This window comes from Saccostrea cucullata, unplaced genomic scaffold (assembly GCF_032062105.1).
Source record: "Saccostrea cucullata isolate Sc308-1 unplaced genomic scaffold, CSIRO_AGI_Scuc_v1 ctg18633, whole genome shotgun sequence".
NCBI classification, from domain to species: Eukaryota; Metazoa; Mollusca; class Bivalvia; order Ostreida; family Ostreidae; genus Saccostrea; species Saccostrea cuccullata.
In genome coordinates, this window is record NW_026921879.1 from 1 (window position 1) to 10,229 (window position 10,229).

The 10,229-nt window shown below is 30.8% G+C and overlaps 1 long non-coding RNA gene across 1 annotated transcript; it reads right to left on the bottom strand.

Annotated features, from left to right (window-relative positions):
* Nucleotides 1–2,699: 2,699 nt before the first annotated feature.
* LOC134260848 (uncharacterized) lies at nt 2,700–6,600 on the bottom strand. Its single transcript, XR_009990651.1, has 3 exons — nt 6,155–6,600; nt 3,133–3,239; nt 2,700–2,932 (listed from the first exon to the last, which is right to left on the bottom strand). It is a non-coding gene; the product is annotated as an uncharacterized LOC134260848 (long non-coding RNA).
* Between the last annotated feature and the right edge of the window lie 3,629 nt (nt 6,601–10,229).

Consider the following 10,229-nt stretch of genomic DNA (forward strand, 5'->3'; position numbering starts at 1 on the left):
GGAATTGTAAAAAATACGACAAGAAAAATGGGGTAATACTTACATTGTGCTCAATTATAATTTTTCATGCGAGATGGATTTCAATGAATTTGCCTCCATTTTAAAGATACAAGTCATATAAATTAAATAAGTGTTGATTTTGAATATGATTTGACATTTTTGGTTCTTTTTAGCGGATATTTGGGGTAGAACAAAAATGACTGAAAATAATCTATTTTTAGCATTTCACACTATTTTTGCACGTGCTCCTGTGTAAAAATAAGCATATAAAGGTATTGTTTTTAATACCTAAAAATTAAGAGCAAGTGGTCAGGAAAGAAATGTCAAAGTTTTGAAAATTTCACACAAAGACTTTTCGGACATAGGTCCCCCCTTAAATTGTGAATTCAGAGATAATCCTATGAGTGTTTTCGATTACTTAACTGCTAATTTTAATGAATCTGAGGATCGGACTACCTTAAATAGGTTTGAGTTGTTACAACGCACTTTTTTTTTTCAAAGTGAATTAAATTTGGAACCAAGCTAACGCACTTTGAAAAAAAATGATTTTTATTTCAAAGTACGTTAATATCGACAATATTGACGCACTTTGAAAAAAAATGTAAAAAATAATCAGTATTCCTAAAAAAATAATCGGTATGATAAATAACAGATCCTGGTTGGATAAATTTTTTCATGATAAAGTCACTTCAGGACCTGAGATATTGACGTTTTAAATATTTGAGATTTTGATAAAATAAAAGGGAAAAGGGTCTTTAAAAAAAAGAGTGACGATTTTTTTAAGATCATGAATTCGTTTTTTTTTTTAATTCTAGTCTTTGATAAATAGATGTAAAGGTGTAAAAGGGGCACTAACAGTGGACAGCTTAAGTACGGCTCCGTGTAAAAATCATGCAGAGGGTGATTCATGGGGGGTTTCAGAATTTCTTCAAACTTTGCATGTTGGTAGAGTATGCTAAGACACTCCAAAAAAAATTATAATTTTTTTTTAATTCTGTTATTGGTATCCATGGCAACCAATAAACTGTTTTGGACAAAAAATGGCTGAAATTTCCTCTAAAAACAGGCAAAAATACCAATAATGAAGATTAAATGAAAAGAAAACTAAACAATAAAACACATTTATGTTTATTTCTTATTAAAATACAGCATTAGTAGTTACTATCCATATCTAGTCAAAATATTTTTATGACCAGTAATGTGTTCTAATTTTAAGCTAAAAAGGGGAGATAATCCATATTCATTATTGGCAAAAAATGTAAAATATCAAATTTTTAGGATTTTTATCTATCAAAAATTTCTAAAAACCCCACAGCCAAACTAAAAAGCCATGCTAGTTTCATGGAGACTATAGTCTAAAGTCAATAAAATTATTAAAACATTTTTGTGCAAATGATTATTAATTTCCTGAAACAACTGATGAATTTTGTACAAAAATTGTAATTTCACTTTTTTTGTCACAGTCCAATATCCACCATATATGTTTGCATGTAAAAAAAAAAATAGCATTTTAAAACCATTTTTTTATATTTCCATTTTCAAATACAATTAAATTATTTACTTTTCATAATTAATCCAAATATTACCACATCCAGTAATAGTTTTTAATTCTAAGCTGAAAAGGGGAGATAATCCATGTTGAGAAAAACTTAAATTTTCAATTTTTAAAGGATTTACAGCTAAATTTAGTTATATTACAAAAAATTTAAAGAAAAAATACACTACAGCCAATCAGAAAGGCAGTATTTATTTCCTAAACACCATACCTTATGGCAAATAAAATATTAAAAACATTTTTGTGCATTTGATTATTAATTTCCAAAAGCCATTGAAGAGTTTTAAACAAAAATGGGAAATTCACTTTTTCGTCACGGTCAACTAAATGTCATGTATATATTTCATATGCATGTTAAATTATAATTAGCATTTCAAAACAATTTCTTTATAATTCCAAATCCAAATACAACACAATTATTTATTTTCATTAATCAAATTATATCTATATCTACAGTATTATTTCTAATTTCAAGCTGAAAGGGGGAGATAATTCATGTTGACAAACAATAAAATATCATTTCTTGGGGATTTCAGTATCAAGAAAATAAAATATATCTATGATTTAAAAAATAGCCAAACAAAAAGGCTGAGTAGGTTTCATAGATACCATACCCTATGGAAAATTAAAAAAAATCATGTGCACAAAAATCATTGTGATTAATAATTTCACCAAGAAAAGAAGTAGCATCATCTTTTGTCAGAGTCCAATAAATATACCATGTACATACGCCAGTACATGTTTACATGTAAGAATATCAGTTTACAGTTTAAAATAAATTCCTTTACATTTCCAAATTCAAATACCGTAAATCTGGAAATTTTTACGTCGATTTTATTTTGCGAATTCGGGTCAAAATGCTGTTGATTTATTTTTACGTTTCAAAATTTTGCGAATGACCACTGCTTTGTTACATTTTCTTATTGGTAATCTATTTTTAAGAAAAATATTTTTGCGAATGCAATGAACGCGCAAATTTGCTAAAAATTTATCTACAGCAAAAATTTCCAGATTTACGGTACAACACAAATTATTTTTTTTCATTAATGAACAGTAAAATTTAAAATAACATTTGAAAATATTAATCATCTTAAAATTGATTACTAGATACACTTATCATATAATCAATGTATATGTTAACACAATTTTTAAAGTTTTACATCTTTGTAAGGTGCAGTCATGCCACTCAGAATATCACTAATCTCCCCTGCTTCTCTTCTGTAGTAAGTGACTGTCCTTTGTTTATTAGCCTCTTCTAAAAGCACTTAAGATCCTTGGGAAGAGAATTGCTGCCTGATTAACATTATCCAAAGTAGAATCCACTGAACTCTAATCTCTGCTCTTTGACAGCTTTAAATATCTTATTTTCCATTATTCCTAAAATAATAATTACAATATTAATGTACATGTACTTATCATTCATCAATTTAGAATTCTTTAGTTTATGCTACATTATTATTAAGGTACTAAATGGTTATTTTGATTTTATAAATTACTTTACATGGAATATCAAGTTTATATAATGCAGTAATTTCATTAAAAATCTATAAATGGTTGCATGACATACATTCTCCCACCTTTGGAGTCTTATTAGTTGGTGGTGTTCAGTGATGTTTTCTTGCTGTCTGTAATAAATAGTGTAACCTTTTCCTTCAAAACCATGATGCAGCCCATCGCATACATTCTGTGAAAATAAAATGTGGTTTAATTCATATAACAAACAATAATACTAATTTATGAAATACATGTACAGTAAAACAAAGTTATAACAAAGTCACCGGGACCTATTAAATTACTTTGCTAAATGTACATCAATTACTCATTATATCCATATAAGGAATTTGTTAAATTTATATACCGTAAATCACTTTTTATTCATGAGAACTTTATTTTGGCATAATTACGCGAGACAGTGTGCTCGCGAAAATTAAATTCTTGCGTATAAAAGTATTCCTTAAGATTATATAGAACAAAAACCATAATTCGTGAAAATTTTGTCTCGCTAATCAAGAGTCAATGACTATCTTTCGAAAATAAGATGTCGCGAAAATTTAGTGATCTACAGTAGCTTGGGATCTAAAATAACTTCACTATATCTGTGAATTCGCTATATCCATGTTTGTATTAAACGAGTTTTGCTGTATGTGAAATATCTTTTCTACTAGCGTATTTTTTATCATTTGCAATATGTCTCCAGTTTTAACTTTAGTACAATTTAAACAGAATCTACACTACTTGAGGCTTCTACCAATGACTTCCATATCAGTACAATATTAATCATGGCTTTGCTGTTCTAGGGAAGATTCTCCCCTATATATTGCAATGTGAAACTTTGATCCCCATTGTGGCCCCATCCTACCCAAAGGGGGGTTTAACTTAACCAATTTATTTATACACTACATCACCAGAGAATGCTTCCATATCACCACTTTGCTTTTCTTGAGAAGATTTTAAAAGATTGTTACTTAAACCATTCCAAGTTTTCTATCTATTTTTTAAGATTCATGTGCGCCTTGGTTTTGAATCCCAATGAGAAAAGCCCTTTATTTAAGGAATGAAGCTTATTTCAACTTATGTTATCCGATATAACATAACCTGGGGCAGTTTACGCTTTATAAACCGTGAAGCGGTTTATAAGAAAGCGTAAACTGCCCAAAGTTTTGTTATATCGGATAACATACGTTGAAATAAGCTTCATTCCTTATAATTTAATTTCAGTGTAGACAAATAGACAATATCTCTTCCAGAAAAAGGCTTCAAATTGAGCAATACATGTATTTCAAAAGTAATGTCAAGCGGAGTGATACGTTTTTGACGTAACTCATTGTGATGTAGGCAAGTTATGTTATACAAAATGTTATATGTTCCTCTGAATGATTCAGCCAATGAAATTGCTTGATACAAGTGAAATTAAATTATTTTTCATTCAAAAGTCATGACCAAGGTCAAAGAAAGAAAGAAATACCTGTATTATTTTTTTTTTAATTTAAAGCAAAAATATATCAGGACTCCGCTCTTCTCTTTACATTTAAAGTACATGAAAGAAAGTTTTGAAACGATGTTTCAATTAATACATAAAACCAAGGTCAAGTTTTTGAAAAGTTTTTCATTTTCAGTCGGGTGTCAAATTTGTAATCTGTTACAAATCTGTTTGCCTGTGGCAAAATTTGTGCATCTCAGGCGGTTGAGCAACAGTTATTTCAAACACTGCCTTAACCATACCATCATACTTATTCATGCCTCATCGCACATAGGGGAGTGCACAGTAACTTAAACAGGTCTAGACGACAATATTATCTGATGACACATCAGCTTAAATTTGCATGTATTTTGGCTATCAGTTTTCTTTACATAGTTTTAGACAGCAGCACAAGGTGCACAATTATCATTTAACCCCTCAATCAAATATCAAAAGTATAAAGACATGCAAACATCACAAGGTTTGTACGGTAGGTATTGGAAGCAACTACAGTGGTACCTCATTTATCCGGACACTTTGGTTCCTAGTCATATTGTCCAGATGTGTGAAGTGTCCGGATACCTGAATTACCAGTTAAACAAGACAAAATAACGTTAAAAATTTTCGTTCTGATGAAAAATCGTCTGAATACTGAAGCATTCGGATATCTGGCGTCCAGATATCTGAAGGTTCACTGTATTTATCATCTAAAACTACAATTTTAAATGTGAGCATCGAGCAGTGTCTTTGGAAACTAATCTTTCAATTTTGACTGTATAAAGTAAAAAAGAAACTCTATTGTTTTTGGTGATGAAGTAAATAAAGTATGCAGTAAATCGACAAAAACCGTGTCGCTTCTGATTTGTATTAACAAATAGTAGACTGTCATGCTTGGGGACTCATTCAATTAATTGTAGAATGCTAGAGTAGAGACAAAAACATTTTGCTGAAAATTGAAATTCGTCCTTTGCTCAATTAAAAGTATTCAACAGCTGCAATACTACAAGTATCTATGATTTTTCCTTTTTATTAATTAAAGACTCATAATACATTGTCATATAGGACTTGTAAAATACTTTTGACTGCATATAAAAAGCTTTACCAAGCTATTTTGAATAGATTAATAGCGAGTGCAGCAAGGGTCGCAAAGCTATGCATGTAACTGCGAGCTCTGATGACAATGCCTGGGCAAAGAGAAAATTCAGACTACTGCACATTCATTCCAAAGAATTTTTTACTGCAGTAATTTAGACCCACAATGCATCACTTCATACACAAACTCTAAAGCAACATTCTCACGAGAATAACAACAAAAGTTAAACGAATAATAAACTTGTCTTGATTTAATGAATTTATTTGTTTATTGCAAAAAGATAGTCATAAACTGATTGAAATCAGCCTTGTTCAGGCTTCGGTTTGCTAAAGCAACATACAAACGACGTCATATGACGTCAGAATCTAATATGCACGGAATGTCACGTGCGGATTTACATGTCTAATCTAAATGAAAATGGATAAGTATATGCTGTCACCCTAACGGTCGCACCGTCAACATATTAAAGCTACATAGCTATTTCAAGCTACAAAATTAATTATCTTAATCAAGAAATTGTTCTGCAGTGTTCTTGACCTGATCTTACCTGGTCAAATGTAAATTATCTTCCCTCTCCAAGTCAAGTAAGCTGACAAAATCGGACTGCCACCCCTCTCTGAGAGTTTACTCTTGGACTCTGGTGGAATTACTGTAGAATTTAAACTTCTGAGATGGATCACAACGGTGTCAGTAGGCGAGTACCATTTCGGGAGAACGTCAACAAGGTCAATATACTAATCAACACGACACATGGCTACACTTTTGCCCGAAAACTATGCCTAATCTGTTCTTGTAGAATCCTTTCAACCAATTTATGTCACTTCACACATATTTTTGCAATAAACATCACAGGATGCATCAAAATAGCTTTGCAGCGTACAGCTAACCATGGAGGCTGCCATTTTTTTTTACTAGCGCCACCTATGTAAAATTGCAAAGGGAGATAACTCATTTGAAGAATCTTGACAAATTCTCGATTTTAAACACCTTGTATCTTTTTAATACTTCGTTTGCACAAAAATATTAAAGTAAATTATTATTAAGCCTTCCATGTTCACTGGAATTATGTATTAAGTTTTTGTACATCTTCTAGGGTTTTAAAGATATTCTTTTCTGAAATAGGCATTATTTGCACACTATCTATACAAAATTACACCTTAAGAACTTTATCCTTGGCTATATGAAAAAAGAAGAATTATAACAAAATCAACTGTTTATATTCATTTTAGACCCAAATGAATATATTAAACCCAATTTTATGGAATTTGAAGATGGTCGATGAATCACCTTTTCTGTACTGCCTGCATGATTTTTACACGGAGCCGTACTTAAAGCAACTTAGCATTTATCATAATAAAAAGGGGGCAATTTGATTGTTCAAAACTATGAAAATTCTTTCTCTCTCATACGTTTTACTGTACTTAAAAATTTCTAGTTTTCATCTGTTTTAATTAAGGCATTTAATACTGAAAGTTTTCAACGACATACCAATTAGGTATATACATTATATGATTTTTTTAAAGTATATCATAGACATCGAGACCAAGCGAAGGGCCACGTGAGAGGGCTAAACCCCCCTCTTATTTTGGAAAGATTTATCCATCATATAAGAATTGAAAATGTAGCTTACCCCTTTTGGGTTTATTGCTCGCCTCCCCCGTTTTTTACCGACACCTATGTATTGGAAAGATAAAGATTTGGACTGAGGGATCTTATACCCGTCTTCTCCTCTTTTCGATGGGAGTAAATCCAATTCTTTTTTAGGTTAGGGTTAGTTTTTAGAAAGATAAATAACAGATAAAATCTTTCCATTACTAAAATATGATTTTTTTTTCACAGTTTGGAAAAGGTATACGTTATGTATATCGTTAACCAACTAACACATTATTCGATAATGTGTTATAAATAACCATGCGACAGCCTACAGAAAATAAACGAGTAAAAAGGGGTGCGTTTTAAATTCTCTGTTCATTTTGTTACATACTAGGTAGGTATGAAGGTGTGTATATTTTGCTGTTGATGTTGTTGATGTTGCATGCCCTTTTCAAAAATGTCTTCACTCATTCGGAGACTCCGTCCCTTGCTGATGGTTTACATTGTCTTATAATCGGCACCCAGGGCCCTTGAGCAGGGAGGAATATTTTTCGTGTCAACACCTACTGCAACACCTTGGTCTCATCCGAAGGAAGGGTTTTCTTGTCCAACTTTTGATTTGAACCTACGACGTTAGGATGTTCTCCTTACTCTGTTTCTCTAGAGCAGAATCTTTTACCATTTGTTTGGTTTAAATTATAATGTATGTTTTAAATTATTATATATTTTTTTTCGAAGTTCATTGATGTTTCTTGAATAGAACATTATTACGATTAAGGACATATTTTGAGTTTATTGTCGGTAAGAAATTTGTAAATGAGAAATTCAGGATTAGGGAGGTGGGGATGATGTTAAGTGAGGTCATTTTTGTGTATAATATGTTTTCATATGCATGCTAATTTTTGATTTATATACGATGGTTGTTAACAGTTTGCGGACACAATAAATTACTAAAATCTATTGTGTAATGTGAAGTATGACCTATGTCTGATTAAATTCCTATCTTTTGTTTAAAACTATGTAAAATAAAAATCAAATCCATTAACTAAAACTTTGCAACTATTAATTTTCGCAATCACGCTTTTTTGGATCTGTTGTCAATAGACAGACAGACTTTACGGACGGGCTCTTGGTCAGAATTATTTGCGATGATAAAGCCTTTGCGAACCCGGCGAGATTTTCTCACTGGCATATAAATTATGGTTTACAATACACTTCTAAAAAAATTCAGTATCATTTATTGGTATTTTTCCAAGGAAAATCTGCCATTCGAAATTAAAACGTTCATGCAAATTTTATATGAACTCTTTTAATAGTTACAAACTTCATATTACATGTACTGCCAAAAAAATCAAGATGTAAGACATAATTAATACCATTTTTGTAGTTTAACTAGCTACTTAAAGATAAAATGAAAACCTTGTTATATCTAAGTTCGAATAAACAGGTTGACTTGAATTTGAATGTGAAAAGAATTTCCAGGCCTGTAAATCGGAATGAGATGATTCCGTTTCGAAATAATTAATGTTATCTAAAATCAGTTGGAAATGTACCATTTCTCCGTAGTTCAATTTTGCGTCTTCTATAAGCAGCCAATTCTCTCATTAATCTTGTTTGCTAGATGTTGAGAAAACGCACATTTATGTCCAGAATATCCCGGTTTACATAACCCAGAACAAGATCCAGTCACGTGATTGCACGGTTAATCATACCTACAGTAACCACAACGTTCTTTAGATTCTCTGTCATACCAGCCATCATTACAAGCTAAAAAATATCTTTTTAAAATACAATTGGTAGTATTGATTTCGATCAATAATATGTCTTTCCACCTTTTTGAAATACTATATTTTTTTTTTATTTAATGGGGTCGACTGGGATTTAAATTGCCCAATATTTCGCGTATCATAGTAAAATGAAGCGTATTTACTGTTTTAAACCTTTTTCACTTAATTAATAAAACGAAATAAAATTGAGAAACTACGGGTTGAAAAATTTTATTACAATTTTATACAACCGACTTTTTAAAACTGATATGTAGATTTACCTCGTAATCGTGTTTTTTTTAACAGTAAATAACCTGACGCTCGCCAAGAAGGAGTACTAAAAAAATGTTTCAAAATAAAAAGAAATAATTATATGCTCTTTAGATTTTAAACAGACATTTGATAATCTTTAGATCATATATTTTTTTTATTTTTTGTATAAATCCTTTGTATGCTACATCGTAGCATCGTTTTTGTATAAATCCTTTGTATGCTAATTCGTAGACATCTATATATTAAAAAAAACAACAACAAAGAAATTCGTTATTTTCGTCGCATTTTGAGATGCGCCCTCTGGAAACAAGGCGATCGAAGTCTGTGGCTCTTTATATAATGTACAGTATAGCGTTTTTCATCATAATATAGTTTGAACAAAAAGTCTGTCGTAGCATCTGTATAATATGATTAGCAGTGCAAAAATGGGCACTTCCCCGTATAATTCTGTAGTAAAGGTACCTGTATTTTGAGACGATCCCTTAAAAGTGCCTGGGTGGTAGATTTTCTCGAAACTTGACATGTACACTGAAGTCGATGTAAGTTAAATAATTAAGAGTTTCTCTACTGTAATTTTCACACAATAAAACTCGTCCTCTTATCTCTATGTTCTTAAATTTCGAATATTAAGCTTTCCTCGAATAGAAAGAAATTAGAAGTGTCTTTAAAAATTCATAAAAAAATAATTTTTTTTGATAAAAAACAACTTTGATCTTGGAGTTTAAATGCTAAGTGTCACACTACAATTGAGCTTAATATCTTTCTTCAACATTTGTTTTAATGTTACACATGTACATGCACAAGATTTAAAGTAAGATCGAATATCATAACTGCAACCGTGTGTGCAAACAAATTCATTTTTACTGACGCGCATTATCTATTTACATTAATTTTTTTCATTTACTTTAAATCCTATTTATTTTTTATAACTCTTGTGTAATCCCTTGTATAAGATAAAATTAATAGAAACGCTACCGAAATAGTTCTTTG